The 26758-nt window shown below is 37.5% G+C and overlaps 1 protein-coding gene across 1 annotated transcript in view; it reads right to left on the bottom strand.

The window, feature by feature from the left end:
- Positions 1-24247, bottom strand: part of RASGEF1A (RasGEF domain family member 1A) — a 342873-nt gene extending 318626 nt beyond the window's left edge. Inside the window, exon 1 of the mRNA XM_051981999.1 lies at positions 24038-24247. The gene's annotated coding sequence lies outside the window, so the exon portion shown is untranslated. The remainder of the gene's footprint in view (positions 1-24037) is intronic.
- Positions 24248-26758: the final 2511 nt, after the last annotated feature.

The raw sequence follows: 26758 nt of genomic DNA, 5'->3' as shown, positions 1-26758 counted from the left end.
CTCACTTGTGGAATAAAGGAAGTCTGAAATTCTGTACAGTGTCCACCCAGACCTGGCTGTAAACTCTGGTGAGGAAAGAGAATCAACAGAGAGAGAGATTTTCTGTGGAAGTGTGACTCATTACTGAAAACCATACCTTTTATTTGTGGAATCAGAGTATTAAGGAGAAAATAAAGGACATCAAGAATAAATAGTAAAAGTTGAATAGAATACAGCAAAAATGTCCAATGAATGGAAACATATGCCATTAGAAGATAAGATGGAGGGTCCTTAATTCAGGACTTTTTTAATGTTTTGATAACTGAATTTTCCTTTGTAATGTTATATACTTTATTTTGTGCATTTACAAGCATTATTTTGAGAATCACCAAACTGCTAAAGGATTCTATAGCATGAAAAAGGTTAAAAACTCCTGACTTAGCACATAGGGCCAACCCAGACTTTCTAATACTATTAAATCAAATACCAGAGTCCTCCTTAACTTTCTCTAGATATAAATATTGTATAGCCTTGACAGTTGCTGTTCAGTTGGATGCAATTAGTTATGGTTCCGTTTGGAGTTTTCTTGGCAGAGGTGTTGCAGTGATTTACCTTTTCTTCCAGATTATTTTACAAATGAGTAAACCAAGGCAAACAGAGTTAAGTGACTGGTCCAGGGTCACACACCTAGTAAATATCTGAGACCAGATTTAAACTCAGGAAGATGAATCTTCCTGACTCTAGACCCAGCATTCAATATGGTCATTTGGTTTTCCCTTTTCCCCTTTCCCATCTTTTACTTATTGAAGCCATGTTCCCTTCATAATTGTTTTCTTGATCATCCCATTATTAGTTCTTGCTTCTCCAATTCAAGTTTCTTTGAAAGCTCAGCTCAAATACCATCTTTTGTAATAATTCTATCCTGATCTCACAAGTTCCTGGTGCCCTCCTCCCCTCCCATATCTTCCCTTAGAAGATTACATTGAATGTAATTTTCTATGCATGTTTCTTCCCACCTCCAATAGAATGTAGGCTTCATGGTCTATTTGCTACTTCTATGTCCCCAGTACCTACAAATAGCATGAACAAAATGGAGATTCATGGGTCCAGAGCTTAGCCCAATTTCTGCACTGGTTGATTAATTCATGACTCTTCACAGAATCAAACTGCCTAAAAATAGTTGGCTTGCCTTTTGGAGGGAATATCTCAACAATCTTTGTTGATTTGTTTGTGTTTGATAGATAGTTTGTTTTTACCTCAATTACCAGTAGCTCTAGTCTTTCTATTTTTAATGTTTTTTTGAGGGCAATGCTCATATAATTTGTGAGAAGTAGGAAAGGCCTTTCTTCATAGATTGAGAAATTTTAAGTGAGATAGGTCAAGAGAGAGAAAGAGAGAGAGAGAGAGAGAGAACCATAGCTCTTTATTTTGGTGCTTCTAGTTTGTTCCTGGATTTTCTGATCATCATCCAGATTTATCAAAAGTGGAATTGCTTTGTCCTGAAAGGCTATAGAATAAATTCAGACTATATCCATACAGATCTATAAAGATTTCTGAATATCTTCTTAATCTTAATATCTTAATAATATCTTCTTAATACCCTGATCTCTTTCCATCTTTAGCCCTATCCCTTAACAACTCAATCGATACAAGCTGATTAATATCCATCTAATCTTTATCACAGTGTTAAGGGAAGTTCGCAACAAGTGTTGTTTACACACAAAAAAGGGCCACTACCAAGTTCAACTACATGGCATAACTTAATTTTTTAAAAAAATATTTGTTCAACATAACAAACAATAAAAACCAAATAATATAAGCATTTTCAAATACAAAGAACATAAAAAGAAACTTTCATCTGAAACCATAAATCTCAATTATATATAGATTACCATATATATACATGCACATATCATGTTAGTTTCAAAGTTGTCTTGCTTGTCTATGCATCCTTCTGGGCTTCTTTCTATTCTCTTTGAAGCATTTAAAACTCTTCAATGAACTTTTTTCCTGCCTTCCTTTTTTTTTAATATATCACTATCAATAGTACCCTTCCTCAACCCCTTCTTCCCTATGAAAAACAATACCTAATAACAAATAAGTGATTTCAAGCAAAAATAATTCCACATATTGGTCATCTCTAAAACTGTCAGTCTCATCCTGAACCATAAATCAGCACAATGGCCAACCATGATTCTAGGAATCAGAGATAGAGAGATGATAGATACCTGCTGCATAATTTCAATATCAGAATAATGGAATCTTGACTTGACTCTTAGATTCATTGGCGCTTAAAAATAAGAGAATATGAAAAGTTAGATTACTGTATAAAACTACTAGTGACTCAGAACTGTTTTATTTAGATATTCCATGTATGATAGAGTTTTCTCCTGTCCCTATTTCTAATCCCCTCCACACACACACACACAATCCCCAGCCCCAACACAGTTGGAGTCATTGTTTGGATTAATAGTAGCGTTCAATATGTACTTAAATATATTAACTAGTCACTTTCATGTAGCACCTTAATTTTTACTTTCTCCATGCTTCAGAAATCAAAGTTCATTCTATGGCAGAGGTTCTTCTTTAACCCATTCATTCTTTAAGGTTAGACTGTTTAATCTACCATTAGTTTTTAATTTATGTTTCTGTGATCCCTTATTAAATATAATTCTTATTGTAATGTAATCTGAAAGAGGTACCTTTAACATTTCTGCCTTTAAGTATGAAATTTTATGTACTAATAAGATAACATAAACCACTCAGAAAAAGGTTTATTCCTTTCTATTTCCATTCAATTCTCTCTAGATTTCTATTATATCTAACTTAACTAAAATCCTATTCACTTCTTTGATTTCTTTCTCATTTACTTTTTATCTACTTTGAGAGAGGAAGATTAAAGTCCTCTTCAATTATAGTATTACTATCTTCACTGTAATTCACTTAACTCTTCTTTTAAAAAATTTAGATGTTATAGTATTTGATGCATTTAGATCAGTAATGGTATTGCCTCCTTATCTATGGTACCTTTTATAAAAATATAGTTACCCAATTTATCTCTTTTAATTAAATCTATTTTAGCCATAATTTTATCTGAGATTATAATTACTACCTCTGCCTTTTTGCATCAGTTGAAGCATAATAAATTTGAGAGTATCTCAGGGCAGAGGTTTTTTAACTTTTTGTATAATGGATTCCTTTGGCAATCTGTTAAACCAATAAGATTTATTCTTTCCTATTTAAATTAAATACAAAAATGGCAAAATTTCTGATAGAGATTAATTAAAACAAAGATATATTTTTTCCCATCCAAATCTATGGTTACTTCTCAAATCTGTCTACATATGAGGAGTCTATGTTAAGATCTTCTGTTCTAAATCTGCCCTCTAGAGAGCCAGATCTCTCATCTCCACAAACTTGTTAGAGAATCATGGCCAAACAAATATCCATTTACTTCATTTCCATCATGCTCTCACACCAATATTCCATTTCTATTTTCCTCACATATTCAATAACTGCTTCACAATTTCTCTTATGAAACAACACTTAGCTCCCTAACATGTCTGCTCCCCTAACTATCAATGTCAGGGGAATGTTTTCAATATTCTTTTTATAGCTGAGGGTAATCAATTACCATGGATATTTAAAGGAGCAAGCTTGCCTTTCTATGTGCTACCACAAAGGTATAGAATTGTCTCATTGGATGAAAGTAGAAGGCAGTGTTTCTCAGGGTCATTCCAGTGACAGCTTATCCCCAAAATTATCGATTAAAGAAATGACTTGGAGACTAGGCATTCCATAACAGACAGTAGCGTTAACTTTCCTGAAATTCCCTTCCTTTTCAAATTCAGTTGTTTACAGTTAGAGATAACAACTTGTAAAAATAAAAAAATAAAAGATTAAAAGATTCTGTCAAACAATTCTGGGAACATATGTAAAAATGCTTTTATGGTTTGGTGAGGGAAGGATTTCCCAACAAATTTGTTGAAGAGCCAAGTGGTTTCCTGTTGCTTTGAAAAAATGAGGGCAGAAGTCATAATAGTTTGTGGTTGTGGGACATGAAGGGATGGAGGAAAAAAGAGGGTGAGCCTGAAGTGGAGGAAGGACCAAGACACTGTAGTCATCCACCTGTATAGTTAAGAATCATTTAGTAAACCTAAATCATACCCTGAAATCGTGTCTCATAAGCAGTTATCAAGCCCACCTATGGTTAGAGTTGGCCTTGACAGCTGGATGTGGGGTGACTGATGAGGGGGGTGCATTGTGAATGGGGTGAGAGGGGAGAATAGGGAACAATTATCCTGCTCTGATAAGCCTTAGAAAGCATTTTGCCCTTGAAAATACCAGGGGAGAAAAACGGAGGAACAAATAAACAAGTCTCTCCCCCCCACCCAAAAGAAAGAGCTTGGCTCTGGAGTGCTGTCATTACTGCCTATTGTGAAGAGAACAGCAGGGAGGCAGGCGGGGGCGTGGGTGGGAATTGGGAGGGAGGGCAGGAGAGGGGGTGGAAGAGATGCCTCTTGGCACTTCAGTTTCCCCAAGTGTCACACTTTTGACTCTACCTTGAGGAGATGTAGTTTTCCCTGGGATCTGGTTGTCATGGCAACCTGATTAACAAATAGCAAGGCAGAGGCTTTCTTTGCATGGGAGTTTCAAGGGCTGGGGCTTAGTGGGGGGGAGGGTGGAGAGGGATATTTTAATAGGCTTTTATTAGCTAAGGCTGCTAAATCACCTTCATTTGGAAAGCTGCCCTGATTTTCAGGGAACCCTCCCCCTTTGCTCATTCCTTGGGAGTCCCTTTGTTTTCCTGGGCACTGCCCTTTTAAGTCAGCCCTTCTTAGCCTTGGCATTCTGCAGATCTCCAGAACATGCACCAGCACCAATGCCCCTATCCCTGTCTGCCATCCTCTTAATTGGCTTTTTTGCTCTGATTGCCAATGGAGAGCGAGCATGATAGCTCCATTCTTCATAAGGAATAATACATTGATTGCCATTAATACCTCTGCCCACAAGCCAAATGTGGGTCCAGAAACACAGTCCATTAACCAGCCCTTCAGATTTTTTAAACATTTTCTCTCATTTCATTCCCTTCCCAATAAGAGAAAACAGCACCTTGAGAGCTTCAAAAAAAGATACTTGATCTGGGGGGTCAGAGGATTAACATTCAAATCGCATTGCTGATGCTTACTGCTTGCATGAATCACTTACATTCCTTTGGCCTCAGTTTATTAATCCATAAAATGAATGGTTTGAACTAAATTATCTTTGAGTTTTCTTCTGTAGATATATGATCAAATCTTCTAAGTCTAATAACTTTCATGGTGCTCAGTTTCCACATTTGTAAAGTGAGTGGATTAGACTTGGAACCCTTCTCAGTCTAGGCTTTGGCCATGGATCCTATAAAGTATTTAACTTCCCCAGGCTTCCATTTCTTCAATTATATAATGAAAAGTTTGGAATAAATAGCTTTTGAGATTTTGTAAAATACTTAGCACAGTAACTGGCACATAGCAAGCACTTAACAAAATCTTGTTTCTTTCTTAACTCTCTTCCTTTCACTTCCTTTCCTCTTCCTTCCTTTTTCCTTCTTCCTTTCTTCCCCCTTTTCTTTCTTCCTTCCTTCTTCCCTCTCTCCCTTCTTTCCTCTTTCCTTTTTCCTTCCTTCCTTTCCATTTCCTTTTGCCTTTTCTGTCCTTTGCCTTTCATTCCCTCCCCTTCCTTTTTCCTTCCTTCCATTTTCCTTCCTTCCTTTCTTCCTTCCTTCCTTCCTTCCTTCCTTCCTTCCTTCCTTCCTTCCTTCCTTCCTTCCTTCCTTCCTTCCTTCCTTCCTTCCTTCCCTCCTTTCGTAGAAAGAATCTTGCATTAGAAATTAGGAGACTCAGGTCTTAGACCAGACTTGGTCATTGTCTGGTTCCATTAATTCTTCTTGAACCTCAGATTCCTACCTATAAAATGAAGGGGTTTGGCTTAATGGTCTTGAAGACTCCTCTCATGTCTCATACTCTGAAATCTTCCTGCGTGTTTTTCCAATGTTAATGTGAGAGTGATTGGGTCACAGAATCTGTTACCAGTCCTGAATTTTTCTCACACAATAGCTGTAATGTAGCTTCTATATGGAGGGGAATGGGGGAGCAGAGATAGAGGCAGATAGAGAGACAGAGACTGAGAACAAGGAGATGTTGGGAGATATACAGTTAAAAGTAGTCATGATGGTGGAGGTGTGGACAATGGTCCCAGACTGATTTTCTACAGTAATGATAAAAACCTGTCTCTATAAAGAAAATAGCATCTACTGACCTGACAGATAGGGATGGCGGAAGGCAGGAATGGGGGTGGGGAAGTCAGTTTGTTGTGTTAGTCTGAAATGAGCCAAGCAGAATGAAGCTGTTGAGTAAAACCCTCCCATCCCCAGTGGAAATAAAGCAAACATTAATGTGTTGATTACTGGGAGCGGGCAGGAGGCTTCTCAATTATTAATTTTTATTATTATTGTTATTAACAATCAGCTTCCCCCCTCAGGGGATAAGTTGAAAGTCTGTTCTCCTAAGTGCTTTCAGGATAACTTCCTGGGGCTGAGGAATGTGGCAATGGCAAGGAAAGAAAATATGCTATTTCCATCCTAGATCATCCTGGAGGTATGTCCTCTGGCTGGGGGCCCTGGTTTCCTTCCCAGACTCAGTGCCTCCATATGGAACACAAGCCTTCCTTCAGCCAATCTAGCTCGGAACATTGGGCAAGGAGTCAAGAAGCCTCAGGTTCTAGCTCTCCAGGTAAAGGGCCTTCTTCACTCATGTGTAAATAATTAGTGACAGCAATGACTCAAAAAAGACAAGAAATATACTAATTTTCATTTACATGCAACTTTGAAGTTTTCAAAAAGCTTTACATACATTAATTCATATGATCCCCCACTCTACCTTCTAATTTGGGTGCTATGATTAACCTCGGTTTATAGAAAAAGAAATCAAGATTAAGAGTGGCACAGAGACTTGCCCACGATCATATAGCTAGTAGGTAATACAAGTACATTTTGAATTCAGGTCTTCTTTAAGGATAAGGTCTGTTGTTATAGATAGGATGGCAGACTTAGAATCAGGAAGACCTGAATTCAAATCCTTCCTTAAATACTTACTAGTTGTAGGATCCTGAGTAAGTCAGTCAACCTTAGTCTGTGTCATTTTCTTCATCTGTAAAATGGGAATAATAACAGCATCTACAGCATGGGATTGTTGTGAAGAGTAAAATATTAGAATGATAGAAAACAAGATTATGGTTATTTTAGAACTCATCCTCCATGTGGGTACCCAAAGAGAACTGTGATGGGAAGAATGGACATAGGAATGAGGCTTTTTTGTTAAGGAGATTGGATGAGCATTCCTGTCCCTGTCCCTCATTTCTGTGTAAAGCTTTAAGATCATTGACTAAGGTCTAGATCATTCTAATCTGTCAGAGGAGCCTAAACAAGGCTCTTAAATCACCATGAAGTTCAAGATTTATTTATTTGCTCCCAAGGAAATGGAGAATCTCTCCAGTATCTATGTGAAGAAAAACCCAAATGAAGTTGCAGTCGAACATATCTGAACAACAAAAACAGTCCTCTCTCCCTGGAAAGTAGATAATTCATTCCAAAATCCTGGGACTATGTGATCTTGAGCAAGGAAATTAACCTCTTTCTTGCTCAGTTTCCTCATATGTCAAGCAAAAGTATTTGAACATGTGGCCTTTTAAGTCCCTTCTAGATTGAGATCTATAATTGCATGCTTAAAATTTGGAAATCTGACAGTAGAAACACCAGCCACATACTTCAGTTATTATTTAAAACCTCATGGATCTTTCAACATGGATTTTTTCCAAACAGTCATTCAAGCAGAATCTATCTGGCTAGATGAGAAGACATGAAGACAAATGGTAAGACCAGAAGGACTGGGATTTAGGCCAAGTTGGCCACTAACCTGGAAGGGTTTAGATAATTTCATTTTCTCCCCATCTGGAAAATGGACAGATTCTTGTTCTTCTTGTTCTCCTCCTTCTCTTCCTCCTTCTTATTCTCCTCTTTATCCTTCTCCTTCTTTTCTTCCTCTTTCTTGTTTTTGTTCTTTTTCTTCTTTCTCCTCTTTCTTCTTCTCTTCCTTCTCCTCCTTCATCATCATCTTCTCCCTCTTTTTCTTTTGTCCCCATTCTTCTCTTTATTCCCATTCTTCTCCAGTGATTGGAAGTTCCTTCACCCAATGTAAATCACATCCCTTATGTAACTTTAAATCTGATAGATTTGTCAAGCAACTTGTCCAGTGTTACACAGGCAGCATAGTATCAGTGATATTGTTTGAACTCAATTATTCCTTATTGCAAACTTAGCTCTCTATACACATACAATAGTGTACTATTTAAAATTTGAGGTTCTGAACTTGGATTTTTTAAATATATGTTTTGATGACTATGTCAATATAATTGTTCTCTGTTGTAATCCTATGTATTTTATTTTATGCATTTAAATGCATTATTTTAAGAAAGGGTCCATAAGTATCATCAGACTGCTGAAGGGATCCATGACTCAAAGAAGATTAAGAACTCCTTCCTTTAAGGGTCATTATGAGGAAAGTGTTTTGTAAACTATGAAGTTGTGCTAGAAGTATCAAAAACTGAAAAAAAAATTGGTACTAGGAATCAGGGACATCAGCTTAGTAGGGACAATAGGATTCATCTAGCCCAGCATTTCTCTCCCTGAGGGGCAAGAACTCATTAAAAATATTTAAATAATCATTTCAACATAATCAAATTTCCTACATATTTTATTTTGTACATTTAAGAGTGTGATTTGAACATGGGTTCTAGACTGCCAGAAGGTTAAGCAGTTCTGATTTAGAACAACACTTCCATTTTTTTTCAGATGAAGAAACTGAGGTCTTAAGAAGCTATGACTTACCCAAAGCTACTCAGATAGAAAACGTAAAGCTAGAATTTCCTCTCCTCTTTCCCCTGTACTATCAGAGTTTAATTTCTGACTCAGCTCCTAAAGCCACTAATGGGGCAAAAAAATTAACTTTTCTGAGCTTCAGTTTTCTCATTTGCTTGATATATTAATATAATATAAAACATTTATATATTAGGTTGTTAATATTATTTCTTGGACTTCTGCTTTCGTATTTGTAAAATGCTGAAGCTGAACTCAGTTGGTACTCAGATCTTAAAGTTTTAAAATTTTGTAGTGTTCTATGAGGGATGTCAATCATAAGTAATTTGCTGAATTGAAATGCCCAGCACTATGTATCCTGTGGTTGTTTAACCCTGGTCACCTAAATAACTTAGAGGTACTACATATGTTTTTTAATGCCTTGGCCCCTACCAGTTCTTTTTGTTTGATTCTACCAATTGTTGATAGAATTGGGTTTTTAATGAACAGTTTCAATTATGAGAATGTAAATTAAGGTCCTCAATCTGTCATTTTTTTCATCTCCTCTGCTGGTTCAGATGTTTCATTGTGATTGGAAGCCCACATGTAGTCCATCAGGAGCTCTCAGAGGGCACTAGTGACTTTCAAAGTCATCAAGTCACAAGAAAGATCCATAACTCTTTTTATTAGTCATATGTAAGGGAGACTTTGTAGTAGCTGAGCAGATCCAGCCAGTGACCAAGACAGTTATTGCTGAGGTCTTTCCCCATAGTGTCATAATGGAGGGAGTTATTGGGGGGGCATTAGAGAGGATCATAGATCAATAGTACAATCAAGTCAAATTCTCTTATTTTATAGCTGCAGAAACAGATTCAGAGACATAAAGAAAGAAACTAGGCTAAGGTCATAGAAAGGCAGTAAATAAAAAGTAAATAAATAAAAACAAACAAACAAATAAATATGAAAATTCAATCAAAACTAATTCTTGATTTAAAATCTGAAATTCTTAATTGAACACAAGCTGTTCATAAAGAAGTCACTTCACTTCTCTAAGATGATTTACTTTTCTATAAATATCATTACCTGAAGCATTGGTGATTTCTGTATTATGGGGAATTCCCAGTGTAGAAGTTCTTTCCACAAATGGCAGTTACAATTTTAAAAAACTTTTATAGAAAAATGAACAGTGTGAATAACTTAAGAATCTTGATCAAATTAAACAATGATTCATGAGTCTGAAGGACTCACAAAGAAGAATATTGCCCACTTCATAGCAGAGAAATGACGGACTAATATTCAGAATGAGAAATATAACTTTGGATGTGGTCACCATAGGAATTTGTATTATTTGACTATGGTTATGTGATTTAGGAATCTTTCCTCCCTCTTTCCCTCCTTTTGTTCCTTTCTTCCTTCTTCCCTCTCACTTTCCCTCCCTCTCTCTCTCCCTCCTTCCCTTTCTTCCTCTTTTTCTTTGTCCTTTTCTTCTTCCTTCTTTCCCTTTCTTCCTCTCTTTTTTCCTCCCTTCCTCTCTCTCTTCCTTTTTTCTCCTTTTCTCCCTCTCCTCCCTCCCTTCCTCCTCCCTTCCTTCTCTTTCTCCATTCTTTCCTTTCTTCCTTCTTTCCTCCCTCCTTCCATGCCTCTCCAATCCTTCTTCCACTCCTTCCATCCATTCCTCCTCCCTTTCTTCCTTCATTCTTTTTTCCTTCCTTCCTTTTTCCTTCTTCCCTCCCACTCTTTCTTCTTCCTTCCTTCCCTTCTTTACTCTCTCTTTCTCTTCCTTTCTTCCTCCCTTTCTTCCTTCTTTCTCCCTCCCTGCCGGTCTCCCTCCTTCTGTCCCATCCTTCCTTCTCCTCTCCTTTCCTCTCTTCCTTCCTTCCTATAAATGAGGGAAGATGGTAGGCTTGATGGTGAAAAATTTAAAAACAACAACAATACTAATTCCTATGGGATTGCCAAAGGTTTAGAAAAGATAAATGACAGGTTACATAAGTCATAAATGTCAAAGAAGATATGAACTGAGGTTTGTAGGATTTTCAGGCTAGCACTCCATTCACTCTACCATGCAAAATTATTTTCATTACCCACAAAAATAATTATCACCATGAAAAATTGCTTTCATGCTTAAAATGATATCCAAATATAAATTATTATTGTTTTTTCCTAAGAAGAAAATCTTGTAGAATGGCCAGTGTTAGGCTTGTAGTCAGAATATATAGGTTCAAGTCTTACATTTGTTTTGTAAGCTCAGACAAATCCCTTAACCTCTAAGTGCTTCAAACAACTCCCCAAAACTTGAGACAGAGACAGATTGCTATCATCATCTGTGTGAAGTATGCCTATACAGGGAGTTCTTCATGTATTCTTTGAGTCTTTATTGTTATTATCATTTGAAAATCTGTCTCCTATGTTTTTACTTCTCAGCTGAATTTGACCTGTCAGGAATTGACTGCATATTTATTTGTCAGAGCAGTGGGCGGGGTGGAGAGGAGGGAGGAAGTAGTGGTGGTGGAGGGAGTGAAATTAAACAGTCTTACAGTTACCACCATTAATTTTTGATGGAGCTGAAAATTAGTTAAACCATTTTGGAAAACAATTCAGAATTATGCAATAAAGGTTAATAAACTATTTCTAGCCTCTGACCCAGAGATCTCACTACTGGGACTATTATCCAAAGAGGTTATTGACAACAAGCAAAGCTCATATGAACAAAAATATTCATAACAGCATTATTTGGTGTAATAGAAAGCTAGAGAAAAAATGTACCCCGAGATTGGAGAATGGCTGAACAAATTGTGGTCTATAAATGTAATGGAATATTATTGCACCATAGGGAATAAAAAATTGTGAAAACCCAGAGGAACAGGGGAATACTTGTAGGATGTGATATAGAGTGAGGAAAGTAGAACAGAGAAAACAATATATACAATTACAATAATATGAATACCAACTAACAGCAAGACTGCAAGACTACAGTCACAGCCAACCAGCAGTGTTAGAAGAATGCACTAATAATTGAATGTATATTCCTTGGAGAGAGGGACTGTTTTTATTTTATTTTTATCCTTGTAGATTCAGTGTCTAGCATGATGTCTAGAATACAGTAGGCATTTGGTAAATGCTTATGGGATTGAATTGCCACTATATTATTAAGTCAAATAAATGTCCTGTGTAGTAAACAAATGGTGAATGATCAGCCACAAATATGGAAAATTGCTGTGTATTGTCACTTGCAATCACTTCATACACTATGAGGCAGTTTGGGGAAATGTATATATCACACAGGGATTATTTGGGTATTGGGGGACAGTTTCAAGAAAACAAAAGCAAAACCAAAATTTTGCCACAGGGTCTACATGGTCTTGATGGAATACACAGTTCTGGTTTAAGTAAATAGGTTGTCTTCTCTATAAACTAGCCTCCTGCAAAGCTATCGAGCCTTGTTTTCCTTTCCCTTCCTTCCTTTTATTCTCTGTTTGTGTAGATAGAATTGATTTTTCAATACAAATTGCTTTCATGCCATGTTGAAATATAGGCAGCTTCCTGCTTGCTTTTTGTCAACTTCTTTCTCTACTTGTTCCTGCCCATGATGGGACCAATTTGAATTTAAACTGCACACTAAGAGAATGACAGCAAAGTAAACAAAAATATTAGTGTGAGTGGTTTCATTGACTCTCTCAGCATCACTTCCTGGAAGATGGATATTGATAATTCCATTTTGAGTGGGTAATGGTGAGCCCAGTTGATTAACGGAGAATGTAGAGAGATGGTATAATAATTGACCTTTTTCCCTTGTCCAGTGTCTTGTCAGGTCTCACAGACTGAGGCATATCACTCTTGTCTGAAAAATGAGACCCTAAGAAAAAGGATATAACTAGTATAAGAAAATGAACACTGGATTTGGAGAAATAAGATCTGGGTTTGAGCCTTGGCTACTTAACATCTGTATAATTTTGGTCAAAGTATGTAACTTCTCTGAGCCTCAGTTCCCTAATCTGTAAAATTAGAGGATTGGACTAGATATTCTCTTTTAATTCTTAATTCAGGATTTTGTGATCCTTTGACTTCTAGATTGAAAGCTTGGGAATCCACCAATCTTTCTTTTGGGGGGGTCATTCTATCCTCATACTCTGGATCAAATGCCTAGGCTCTTGCCTTAGTCCCTATGACTACATATTCATTTATAATTCATATCTAGCAACTTTCAGCGGTTATTATTATGGTTCACTGTGGCTGGGGCTATATTGGTACTCTGATTACTATCCCAGTTCCCCCAAATTTAGGTGCTTCCTTGTTCTTGTCATAATCTGATAGAATATAAATGCCTTGAGAGTAGAGATCATTTCACTTTTTACCTTTGTAACTTGAGTCTAGCACAGTGTGTTGCCCATAGTAGGTGTTTTCCCATTGGATGCTTCCTCACAGACTGTATTTAAGTCCTCCTGACAGGTCTTAATTACCTTCTGCTGTACCACCATACTATCAGCTGCCCGCTGGCTTATACTTCTTCTAGTTACCTGCTGTGAGAGCTCCAGAAACCTTCTCTCTATTCAGGAAACTATGCTTGCTATTCTGTCTTACCTTGGTATTCTATTTTTAATCTCTCTTTTTTTTTTTTTTTTGCTTTTTTTAGTCCTTGTGACCAAAACACTCTTTTCTTTGAACCACTGCTTAGATTTATTATGGGGTTACTTTCTTCCTAAGGACTTTCTCTTTTGATATCTCTCAGTCCTGGTTATTTAATCATTGTGATTGGCATTTTTTTCTATTTCCTCATTTTTTAGTCTCAATGTTTGGGTCATCCTTCCCTTTCATTTTGGATAATGGAGGAAAGCATTTCTTGCTCTTCAACACAGTAGCTAAGATGAGACTCACCTTCTGCAAAAAATAATATGGCTTTGTCTTTCCCTATAGTTTGGCCCCAGGCTGCCTGGATACTGTGTCAGTAGTAGGCTTTATGGACATTGGTCAGGGCCTATCTCCCATTGTAGCAGAGTTACTTCTAGTAGCTACTTCTAGTAGCTATGCTGTATTTTAATTTCAAATTGTTGCTAGAACTCATCATTTATAAAAGTTGAAACAATCTATACTTCTCTTTTGATAGAAACAAACCATTTACTATATTGGGTCATACCCATAATTCATCCAGTTCAGGATTTTGTTCACAAGAGACGTCCCATAGGAAGACAAAGTTGTCCTTCAACCTCAAAGATTAAGTCTCTTCCAGTCTCTTTTAGTAGTATGGCTTTGTCATTCATAAACTGCAAACTGCAATTAAATGACTTTCTGTTTCTTCCTTAAAGAAATAGTAACTTGTGATTCTTGGCATTCTCAGCATGTCTTAAGATCATTCAAATGATCTAATGGTAGATAGCATCAACTGTGGCAAGAGTGGTAGATTGAAATCAAATCCAAGTATAAGTCTTAACTGTCATTTGTACCTATGTATCAATGAGGAGCTTGGACAGGATGACTTTTTGTATTACTTCCAACTTTTAAAGATTAGCCCAAAAATGACAGGGACTAGATGATCTTTAGTATTACTTCCAACTCAATCTATGAATCCTTAAGGTACTACTAAGCTAATAACTTTAGTGTGACCTTGGGCGACTGGTGAGTGATACTCTAAGCCATTAAAATAAGGGATTATATTGGACTACTTCTGATTGTACTGACCAACTTCTCATTAATAAATCTATGGTCTTAAGTGATTGCAAGATACCTTGATAATGGCAATCACAGCAATAAGTTTCTCTCCCAATTCTTAAGCATTTTCTGTCTTTTTCATGCCTGGAATGCTCTTCTTCCTTATTTCTGCCTCTTTTCTTTGTTAGGTTCCAACTATTCACACACACACACACACACACACACACACACACACACACACACATACTTACAAGTATTTATGTAAATGTACATTTATCTATATGTGTATATCTACATATCGTGTTTCATAGTTACTTGTATGTTGTCTCCCTGTGATGTCTTTGAGAGCAGAAACCATCTTTGACTTTTCTTTGCATACCCACCACAGTGTCTGGAACAGAGTGAGTACTTTGTAAATGTTTGATGACCAAGACTGACATTATGCTTAGTTCCTGGTGCTACATTTTTAAAAAGATATTGACAAATTGGAGAAGGTCCAGAGAAGAGTAATCTGAATAGTGATGAACTTCAGGATCATGTCACATGAAGTTCCATTAAATTGGAAATATTTAGTCACTTACAAGGCAGAACATGATAGCTGTTTTCAAGTGTTTGAAGGACTGCCATTTGGACGAGGAAATAAGAATGTACAGTTTTGTCCCAGAGGACAGAACAAGAAATGTAGGGTAGAAGTAGGAAGAGACAAAATTAGACTTGATATCTGGGGAAAGTTCCTAATAATTATAGTTATTGAAAACCATAATGGGCCATTCTGGGATAGCATTGGGTTTTCCCTTCTTATAAGTCTTCAAATAAAGCCTGGATGCCAATTTGTAATAATCAATTTTTTTTCCAGACACAGAGTAGATGTCTTTGGAAGAGACTTCTAATGTTGTGATACTATAATGCTAGAATTCTGTTATTGTTAATTAGACAGCTAAAGGAACCCAATATCTTCCACAATTAGATCCTCCCTTTATCTAGGTGGACATTTAATTTAAAATGTAAGCTAAGTCACAGAACAAAACATTTCAGATCCCAGTCAAAGAGAGATGGAAAATGGTGATTCAAGTGCCCAGCCCTTTGATCCATATATCAAATTTTTGAAGTGATAAAATGACCAGCTTTATAAACAAGTGTTGGACTTCATGTTCCTGGTCACTACCATAGTGCCCCTGGGTGATGATAATGAGGAATCCCCTCCTCAAAACAGCTCTTATCTGGGTATGGGACCTATACCTTACTGGCTCCTGGGTTCCAAGCAAGGACAGTTGTCACAATGTTTTTCAAGGATTTTCAAGCCTGCTGACTTTTGTATCCTTTACCCCTCCTCCATGCCCATCTGTGTCCTTTCTGTGTTCTGTATCTCTTGGCCCTTAACAGATATTTCTCTCCCCAAAGATTCTGTTATCAATTTTCTACCCTTCTGGGTGAGATGTTAATCAATGTGCTTACCCCTTTCCCTGCCCCTAGGCTATTTGTTCTTTAAATTTGATTCCCATGTCACAAGTTTCAAGGTTTTAAAGAAATTTCATGCATCAGTGGAGAGATGGGGAAAGCACTTGGGCATTTACAGAACTCTTCAGAGGGGGCTGGAGGAGGAAGAGTATTAAAAGAGACACGGTGAGGATAGCAAAGAGATTTAAAGTTAAAAAATTTGGGTTTAAATGAGCTCTGTTGTTTATGAACTGTGTAGCATTGGGCAAAACAAGTCATTTAAGCTTTTTGTTTCTCATTTTCTTCATCTGCTAGGTTCTTCCCAATCCATATTAAGAGAACCTATTCTATCTAAATTTAGCCTTTGTCTCAATTTTTAGAAGTGGTTTGATCTGGATTGGTGGATAGAGTGGGAATAGTCTGTGATTTCGCTGATATGAGGAACTTCTAAAGAAGAAACTCCCTCCATCAATGCAAATTAGTGCTTATACTACAATTTTTAGTGTTATAGCATTGCCTGGAGCACTGAGAAATGAAATGACTTGTCCAGGATCACACAATCATTACGCATCAGAGGCAGCAGTTGAATACATATCTTACTGACTATGAGGTATGCATTCTATCTATTTGGAACTCTGCCTTCCTAACTCCTAAGAACTTCACAGTTATTAGTAACTGATAGCATTATATGGTTTCGGGGGATGTATGTCTAGGTGTATTAGTGATGTCTCTCTCTCTCTAGGTAGAAACTCCCTAGAAAATCAAATTCTCTTGCTTCCTGTCCTGGAAAAAATGTTTCTTATTTGATTAATATGAAGACTTTGGCTGAAACTGCTGGGACTGTACTCTATATGGTAATTAAGACTGCCGGGGGTTCCTTATCATTTGTCCATAAAAATTCAATCTGAACTGAAATTAAGCACTAAGGGGGCAAAGTTCTGTGCCAGAGAAAATGACTTTATAAATTTTTCAAAACTATTGGGTTGGGGAAAATTATGAGAAATTAAGAACAAAATAAAACAAAATACATAAAACCCCCAACCAGCCAAATGATTGATATCTATCAAATGTACTGTGGGTTTGAAATCTGATTTTTACACTGTCTGGCTTCATTTGAGTTTGGAAAGAGTCACTAATTTATAACAAGAACCAGAACTCTGGGGCTATGGAATGTTGCTTTGACGTACCATATTGTTGTAACTTAAATCTTTTTCATGGGAGGGAGAATGTCATCCTCATCCTCAAGTAAGTAGATCTACTGAGCATCACAATAAACACCCTGACTCCATTCCTCAAATTTTTTAAATATAATTTATGAATTTGCTTGGTTAAAGTTTTCCTCTAATGTTTTACTGTGGAAATGACTGTGGGATCTTGACGGCTGTGAATGAAAAAACACAATTTTTGGCACATTCTAACAACTGGAAAGGCTTCAAGAATAGACCCACTGACTGGTTATATACTGAGTTTCTACTTGGAAAAAATAGAGAGATTCATCATCACTTTTTTTTTATTTTTTTGCTGTGGAATGAGGTGGGATAGAAGAGATGAACAACCCTCAATGATCATCTCCTAATTGTAAAGGGACTGTAATCTGCTTTATCGAAAGAAATGCCTATACCATAAATCAATAAGGCAGTCAATCAACGGACACTTAAGTGCTTGTTGTGTACCAGAAACTGTGTTATAGACACAAAGATAGTATAAAATCATTCCTGCCCTTTAGCAGCTTACATTTCATTGGGGAATATATAATTGATATAATAATGTACAATTGGTAAGTAAAATGTACATATGTATATGTATATATAAATGTAAATATAAATAGTGTATATATAAATATAGATAGATAGATATAGATATATAGAGATATAGATGGATAGATGAGAGAAAGTGAGAGACACACAGAGAGAGATAAAGAGAGACAGAGACAGAAACAGAGAGAAACAGAGACAGAGACAAGAGACAGAGAGACAGAGACAGAGATTTTCAAGGTAATGTTTTGGGAGGAACATCCTTAAAAATATTTAAGAATGGGAAATCACAGAACTAGAAGGAACTTTGAATATGGAAGTCCAATCCCCCAGTTTTATACATAAGAGAACTAAGACCTACAGAGTGAAGTGACTTTTCCAAAATTAGGTAAGTAAAAAGTGACAGGTGTGAGATTTGAACTCAGGTCCTCTAACTCCAAGCACAACATTCTTTCCACTGTAGGATGCCATGACAATCTCTGAATATTCTCTGCCTGCCTAAATTTCAACTGATAGTGAAGAGCTTTGTGAGCAACCTGTTAGTATTCTTTTGGATCATTTTGGGTATTGTCCAAATAGGTGTTTAATGAATAATTTTAATGCTGAGGTTGATGATAATAAATAAGCATCACTGAAAACTTTCAAACTAAATGTCCTTATGTAGTCTGGGTGTCTAAAGCTAGAACCTGAAGAAGTGGAGAAATGATAATTCTCCACGGGTAATGAATACCACTGTGCAGGTAAGCCAAAAACATCTCTTGGCAAGTCTATATGTCTATAGATTGGGTAGGCAATCTATTTCCAAAGTCTACTTGTGGTCATATCTATACTTTCATATTTTTAGGCTATTTGTCCAATACCAGGTCTATAGCTAGCCTTAGAACAGTGACACAAGGAGGGATATAATAAGAAAGCCATCATTAGAAGAAAGCCCTTCTTGAAGACTCCCACAAGATAAATGGTTGTTTCCCCCTGTGTTGTGTAATTTCTTTCATCTTAATACCTAATAGGTTCTATATCAGGTATACATTTTTGCTCCTTCCATATACATACTTTCAGTCTTAACTGCTGCTTGTCTGGTACTCTGGATGCCATGACTCACTGGAGACACACCTTTTGGCTTGATCATCCCAGCTAGCTCTCAACCTTCTGCTTATCCTTTCTGATTACAACCATACCTTCTGCTTAAGGCATATTACTACTTGCAGGTGCTTAAAGGGAGCAGAGGTGAAGATTCAATACCCAGAATCAGAACAGTGTCTTCTCATCAGATACACATAAGTGATGCAGTGGATGGAGTACCAGTCAGAAAAACCTGAGTTCAAATCCAGCCTCAGATATTTACAAGTTGTGTGGCCCTGGGCAAGTCACTTAACACAATTTCTCCTAATTTCTCATCTGTAAAATGAGCTGGAGAAGGAAATGGCAAACCATTTCAGTATCTTTGCCATGAAAACTCAAATGAGGTCATGAAAAGTTGGACATAATTGAAATGACTGAACAACAATGATGAAAAATTATACTGAGTATTACATAAAACAATAATAGAAAGTACTACTTAGCACTTGTCTCTGTCAAAAGATCATCATCCTTTCTAATCATTCATGCTCATAGATTCCACTCTTCCTTCTCTCTTGACTTAAGTATCCAAGACAGAGCTTCCAGTGGTTCTACTGGAATGCTGACTTAATTTCCAGGACTGTTATACTAAGGGAAACAATAGATTTCAAGAATCATCTGGTAAATGTCTATAGTTCCTTGAGCTTTCTTTTTGGTGGTTCCTGTGATGTTTTACTCTGAGATTTTTCATGCTATAGCCATCCCTGAAAACCCAAAATCTCGATGCCCATTCTTCTGTGGGAAAGAATAAAAATTTTAGGATAATAGAATTGAAGGAACTTTAGATCTAGGCCTAATGTCATTTTACAGATGAAGGAATTAATTAAATGACTTCTAGATATAATTAATATAAGTGGTAAAACTAGAATCTAGATGTATGGACTACCATCCAGGTCTCTACGGAAGTAATAGTGTTCCCCCCTTTACCTGTGGTGATAAATCTCATAGACTGGATCTCAATAAGACTCAGTTGTAGAATGATCCCAAGGTAGGAAACTTGGAGGAAAGGAATGGTCACCTTGGAGCCTGAGGTACAGTAATCATTCTTCTCCCATATTTTGATGCTGAGTTTCAGGCTTGATCCCTGGATAGCTGACCTTAATTAGAAACTAATGCAGCTTTCCAAAGGCAATCACATTAAGACAGCTTCTAGTGTCTTTACACACCCTTCGAACCTGATAGCCCAAGCCCCTGACTTGGGTAATTAGGGAAACTGTCTGGTGTAGTTAATTATAATAAACGAACTAGGTTGACATGATCCAACAGTAACCCTTCTAGGGACTGAATCCACTAGGGCTGGGGACTATTTCAATCCAAGATTTGCATAAGCTATGGATGTCGGCCTGAGTTTTTTTCTGCCTCTTTCTCTCCTTCCCCTCCTTCTCTTCTCTATGTTGTTGCTAAGTTACACCAAAAATATTCTGTCTCTGTGTGAACTGTCTACATTTAAATAATTTTCCAGGTAGAAAGAAGCCATGAAGCTGATGACATTATGATGTCTCCCAGGGACAAAATAAACTTAATAGCAGGGCACTTCTGTATCCCTGACTTAGCCAGAAAGAGTCTATTTGTGCTCTCAGGAGTTCTTCTCAAATGTGAAAACCATTGATACCCCATGCAGTGGAATCAACAACTCCCATGATGTGCCTGGAGGGTCCCAGCATACACAATTGTAAGTGCTTTTCAGAAGCAGCCTACTGGTATTTAGCCCAATGAATGTTGGAAGTCAGTCCTTTTAAGCCTCTAAAATGTAGGTAACACTCCCACTGTGCTCCTAGACCCATAGTCAGTCAGTCAACATGTACCTATTAAATACTCATTATGTGTCAGGAATGGTATTATAGGCTAGGAATAAGAAGAAAGAAAACACCTATGTAGACGGCATTAAGAAGACTAGAAAGGTAGGAAGGGCCGGGGTTATGAAGAGCTTTAATCACCTAACTAATTTTATATTTGATGCTAACTATAATCAGGAATCATTAGAATTCATTGAGTAAGGGAGTGACATAGACCCGACCTTGGGAAGAATAATTTTGGTAGCTTAATACAGGATGATATTGAGTAGGATTGGACTTGAAACAGGGAGACCAATTAGAAGGCCATTGAAATTGTCTAGAAACAGGAAAAGAAGAAAATGAGAATGGCAAATACATACATACATACATATATATATATATACATATATACGTATATATATATATGTATATATATATATAATATTGTTCTTGTTTAGTTGTGTTTGACTGTATGACTCCAACTGACTTTGTCAGTTTCCTGACAAAGATATTGCAATGATTTGCCCTTTTCTTCTTGAGATCATTTTTCAGATGAGGAAACTGAGGCAAATGGTATTAAGTGATTAGCCTTGGTCATTTAGCAAGTAAGTGCCTGAGGCCAGATATGCACTTATGGAGATGAATTTTTCTGATTTCAGGCCTGGAACTCTATCCATTGTGCCACTTAATTAGCACTATATGAATTTTGCAAATGCAATTTATACTCGTCCACATTATACCAGAGACTTTGATTTATCACTTGCCATGAAATTGTACAACCCACACAAACCTACACAACCCCTATTCAAACATGTATTTTAGGATTATTATCTATATTCCAGTATATTTCATGGAACCAACAATTCTATTCTATTCCACTAGTATATATTGAGTACCTCTTTGCATGTCAGACATTATGCAACTTGTTGAAGCTATAAAGACAAATACAAAATAGTTCCTACAAAATACCAAATGTGTGTGTGTGTGTGTGTGTGTGTGTGTATACCTGATCAAAACACAATTATTTGTTTCTGAGAATAGGATAAAGTGTTTAAGTTTTTGTTGATTTACGCCCCTTTAGTAAACCATTAAAGTACCACACCTTTAGGTGTGCTTATTTTTCCATAAGTCAACTCTGAAGCTACAACTAGTCTATGAGAATTTAATCAAGCATGTCAACATCCAGGAAGATGCTTCTTCAAAGCTATGCACGTCTTCAATGAGGTGACTTTTGTTCTAACACTTCCTTGCCTTATATCTGTATAGCCTTGTAGCAGAACCTCTACATTGCCTGGGCTTGCCTTCCTGCACAAGCAAGAGAAAAAAATGGACTTTTGGAAAGATGAGCTATCTTTCTTTTTGCATGATTACATCCACAAATGGATTGTTCTCTTTACCACAACTGCTCAGCATCCCTACTATCATATTGTCCTCTATATCATCAATACCCCTCCCTATTTTGTCCCCTTTAAAATTTTTTCTACTTATAGCTCTACCATTTTATTATGCTTAGGTAAGAAGTATGGTGGGTTCTCTTGCGTTGCAAGACCCTGGGTACTTTTGTTTTAAACCCATTGAAGCCAAGTACGTCAATCTCCTAGTGACCAAGAAGAGCCAAACCTCTCTCTTGAGAGTTTACCAAGAGTTGCCCAAAGAAGATATTGAATTATATTCAATGGAACTATCAATTTGGAAAGGATAACTTTAAAGCAAGGAATGACCAACTTCAGTGGCTGGTATAAAAGGGAGAGTAGAGGGCTAAGGTCCCAGCAAAAATAGACAGAATACTCATCACTCACTCACCATAGAAGGTGACAGCTTCAGTATGTCTATAAAACTCTAGAGAAGTCATTAATTCTAGAAACAACACAACCTTAACATTTTAAGCATCTCAGCATGCTTCTAACATCTGCTCAAATGTCAAGTTTATTCTAGTTCTGCCCAGCCTTGAAAATCTATCATAAAAAGCATAGACTGCCCTTGCAATGGCTCTGGGGCTTGAACATGGTCAGCTACAGATGATAAGTGAAGCTATTAAATTCAACAATCCCATGAACAGGATGGGGAAAGGATATAATCCTTAAATGCCCTCAACTGATGGAGATTTTTCACTGGCCAATGACCTCTTGCAAACATTGGGTTTGGAATCTGGGACAATAGTAGGGATCTTAGCTGGGTTAGCAGATGGAAGCAACATAACTAGCCCTCTTTCTGGGTAGACTAGATCCTTTTCTCTATTTCTAGAAATAAACAGATAATTCAGTTTTCTTTTTCACAAATAGGGATGCAAAAGTGTAGAATTTGTTTGAAAACACTATATTGAGGCATTTGAATCAACCTAGTCCTTATCTCTCCGAAGTCTCTCTCTTGTTTAAATCATACCTGTCTGAGTATTTCACAAACAACACCTTGCTCAGTCTAATGGGTTGCCAGGTTTGCTTTTTGGAACAGACACAACCTCTTCCAGCCTCCCAGCCCCCACAAAGGCAGATCCTTGGCTCCAAGAGCCTGTTTAAACCAAACACATGAGGTGCACACTGTGTGGATGAGGAGGCCGTGACAGGGACACAGCAGCTCCAATTAGAAGACAGAAATAGGGAAAGTGCAGGACTGCAGCAATAGAAAGCTGCCTGTTCCTGTGACATACCTTCCCAGCTAGACGAAAGAAAACCATCACAGAGGTATAGAGCCAGATGGATTCTGGAGTGGGGTGGCTGCCCACCAGGTATAACCAATGGTTAGGGAATGGGAAAAGGGAAACACACTGCCATTGCCAAAAAGAGACAGCTCTTGCCTAAAGTATAAGCAGCCCCAGAAGAGACTCAGAATACTCATCCCTCGATGGCACTGGTACCTCACAAGTCTTGAGGATTTAGCAATAGTTTTAAATAACTCTAAACAAAATAATTAGAGCTAACCAGATAGTCTCCTGCAGGTTTTCTGAAGAAAATACTGAATGCTAGACTGCTTATAGCAACCTCTGAGACCACATCGTGAAGTGATGAAATTGAAGAAAATCTCTGGGGAGTAGGTCTTCCAGGAGTAGCTGGGACACATAGGGATGGTCCTTGTAACCAAATCCACAGCCCACAGACCACTCTGGACTCATAGAATCCTATTCTCATTCACAAGCACAGGTAAGTATGGAAATTGCATCTGGAAGTTGCATCTAGGTTGCAATATATAAAGCTTACCATGTGCCTCATTGCATCTGGTACCCTCCCCCCTATCCAGCCCAGAAGGGGTTAATGCCTGGGAGGCACCCTGCTGGCATGCAGTGCCAGGTGCTGAAACACCCCTTGGAAGTGCTAGGCTGAGCCCGAGCTTAGCAGCTCCTCTCAGCTCCCAGCAGCCCAGCCCTGAAGACACTTTGAAAAGAAAAGCAGGTAAAGAAGAAATCAACAAACAATAATAATAAAAAAAAAAAGCTTCTTTACCTTTGTCTGGTCCAGTGTAGCTTTTGGGCTGTTCCCCGACCACGACCAGAAAAATAGAGATTATTGCCAGTTCCCAGTGATTCATCCTAAATGACAGAGTAGACTCACTCTTTGCCCAGGCTGCCTGCCTCCACTGTGTGACAGCTGCCGGCTGGCTTCCCAACTCGCAGCTCCCATTCTGCAGCTTGCCGCAGGGGGAGCGTGGGAGAAAGAGAGAGCGAGAGGGAGAGGGAGAGAGAGAGAGAGAGAGAGAGAGAGAGAGAGAGAGAGAGAGAGAGAGAGAGAGAGAGAGAGAGAGAGAGAGAGAGAGAGAGAGAGAGAGAGAGAGAGAGAGAGAGAGAGAGAGAGAGAGAGAGAGAGACTGAAGAAGGGAGCGAAATAGGAGCTGCTGCTGAGACAGGAAGATACCATTCAAAGCTCTTCTCCCTTGCTATTGCTGCTCCCATTCATTGTGGAGAAATGAAAAGTTTATTTAAAGGCAAATTAATAGTCTCTCTGACTTCTACATTTAAAATGCCACTTAAGGAGTCTGCTCACTTGAATAAGAGAATCCAGTGTCTTCTCAGTCCAGTGACAGGTTGGGCATAAACTAGTTGCCAAGTTCAGATGGACTCTAAGCCCAGAAAGCAAGATGGGACCTAAGCCTAGAATCTGAGATTCTAGGGGTGTGGATTGGAGCCAGTTTATGAAGATCTTTAAATGCCAAGCTAAGAACTTTATAATTTGTCTGGGAGATAATAAAGAGCCATTGGTTTTGATGACATAAGGAAGTGATGGAGTTCAACCTGCTCTCAAGAAAAAATCACTTTAGCAGCTGAGTCAAGAATGATTTGGAGTGGAATGTGATGAGGTAGGGAGACTAATTAGAAAGTTATTGAAATAATTTAGGCAGTGTGAAAAAGAAAAATGGAATGAGCAGAAGTTGCCTTTCTGAGGTGATTTTTGCAAAAGTGTTCATCTCTTTACCTGAGAGTTTTCCTTAGTTTGCGAAGTTGTTATCACTGCTGTTGAAGGTTCCTGTAGGGTATTGATAATAGTATATTCTCTGGACCAGAGCTGGAAGAAACCAAAATCCCAAACATCCTCACAGAATATAGGCCTGTCATAATCAAGCTCATCTCATTGGGTGTTGTCAATAAGTTCCTCAATTACATCATTCAATTACATCAATTACATCAGGAACAGCTGCCAGATGTTGGCCAAAGAATAGCAAGTTCGGCCCAGCCTTCTAAGAGGAAGAAATTCTGCTCTATAAGAATCAGTGTGCACAGGAGCATCCTGGAAGATACCATCTGGAGAAAGACTGAAGGCTGGATCCAGTTATGAATGTCTTAAGACCGAATATTTGATTGGCTATTATTAGATGAGGACTGGAGCTAACTACTATTTTTAAGAGAGATGTATATATAATAATAATGCTAATAATTCATAGAAAACCTCTTTTTTCAGACAAAAAGCCTTTTGAGAATTCTCCTCTTAGAATCACAAAACCTAAAAATTGGAGGACCTGAAGAAGCATCTAGTCTAATCACCTGTTTGATGCCTAAGCCTTTTATATAATATGCCAACATATGATTATTTTATCTTCTGCTTGAATACCAGTTAAGTCCTCCAGTCTTTCCCATCTCTGCCCTTTTTCTTTTTCTTCCTGAAGCCTAATTCTTAAATATTTTGTCTTTGTCTCATCTATTTGTGATCTGACATGTTGACTTCTGCCTCTTTGCCATCATGGCTAATCATTCTCATTTCCAATATGGTTTTGCTGTTTCATATGTTTTGTCTTTTTTATATATTCTCCAGTACTCAGCACAGTGCCTGGCACATAGTGAATGCTTCTCTGTTTATCTCCTACTCATATTTTAAGTCCCAGCTGACATTCTCCTCCTCAGTGAATCCCTTCCATCCTTCAACAATTTTTCATTTATTGTCTGAAGATTTACATGAGCACTTTTTTTATTAGTAATATATAATGCTGAATAGTACGCTCTCTTATTCACTAATTTCTATGAATATGGAATGGGTGTATGTATGTGTTTGTATCTTTGTCTCTCCAATTTGACCCCCCTCATCTGGTCTCAGGGCATTTCATTTGTAATTCTCATTTATATTTGAATCAATTGTTTTTGGTCACAATCCAATGAAAGATCCACCAAAATACCACACATGCATCCATGATCCTATACCATCCTGTCTTCTTCACTATCACTCCTACTCTCTCTCTAATCTTTAGTCTCTCCCTAATTACTATCTGTTTCCCTGATACCTAGAAGCATTATCAAGCCTCTTGAATTCTTTTTCTTAGATAGTAACATAGTTTATATATATTTTTCAATTTTAAATAGCATTTTATTTTTTTCTTGATTACATATGAAGACAATCTTCACCATTCACTTTTACAAGATTTTAGGTTCTAAATTTTCTCCCTTCCTTCTCTTCCCTCTTCTCAAAAGTGGAGGGAATTTGATATAGGTTATACATGTGCTATTATGTAAAACATATTTTCATATTAGTCACAGTTGTGAAGGAAAAAAACAAAAGAAAAAAGATCATGGAAAAGAATGTAATCCCCTCCAATTCACCATGGAAAAGAATAGTATGCTTCAATCCAAATTCAGATGTGTATAGCATTTTCCTTTGTGTGTCCTTTGTACTTGTCTTGGATTATTGTGTTGCTGAAAAGAGCTGAGTCATTCATAATTGATCATCTCACAATATTGCAGA

Source organism: Antechinus flavipes, chromosome 2 (genome assembly GCF_016432865.1).
Source record: "Antechinus flavipes isolate AdamAnt ecotype Samford, QLD, Australia chromosome 2, AdamAnt_v2, whole genome shotgun sequence".
Taxonomy (NCBI): domain Eukaryota; kingdom Metazoa; phylum Chordata; class Mammalia; order Dasyuromorphia; family Dasyuridae; genus Antechinus; species Antechinus flavipes.
The sequence above is the reverse complement of the archived record's forward strand: the minus strand, read 5'-3'. Positions and strand labels throughout refer to the sequence as shown.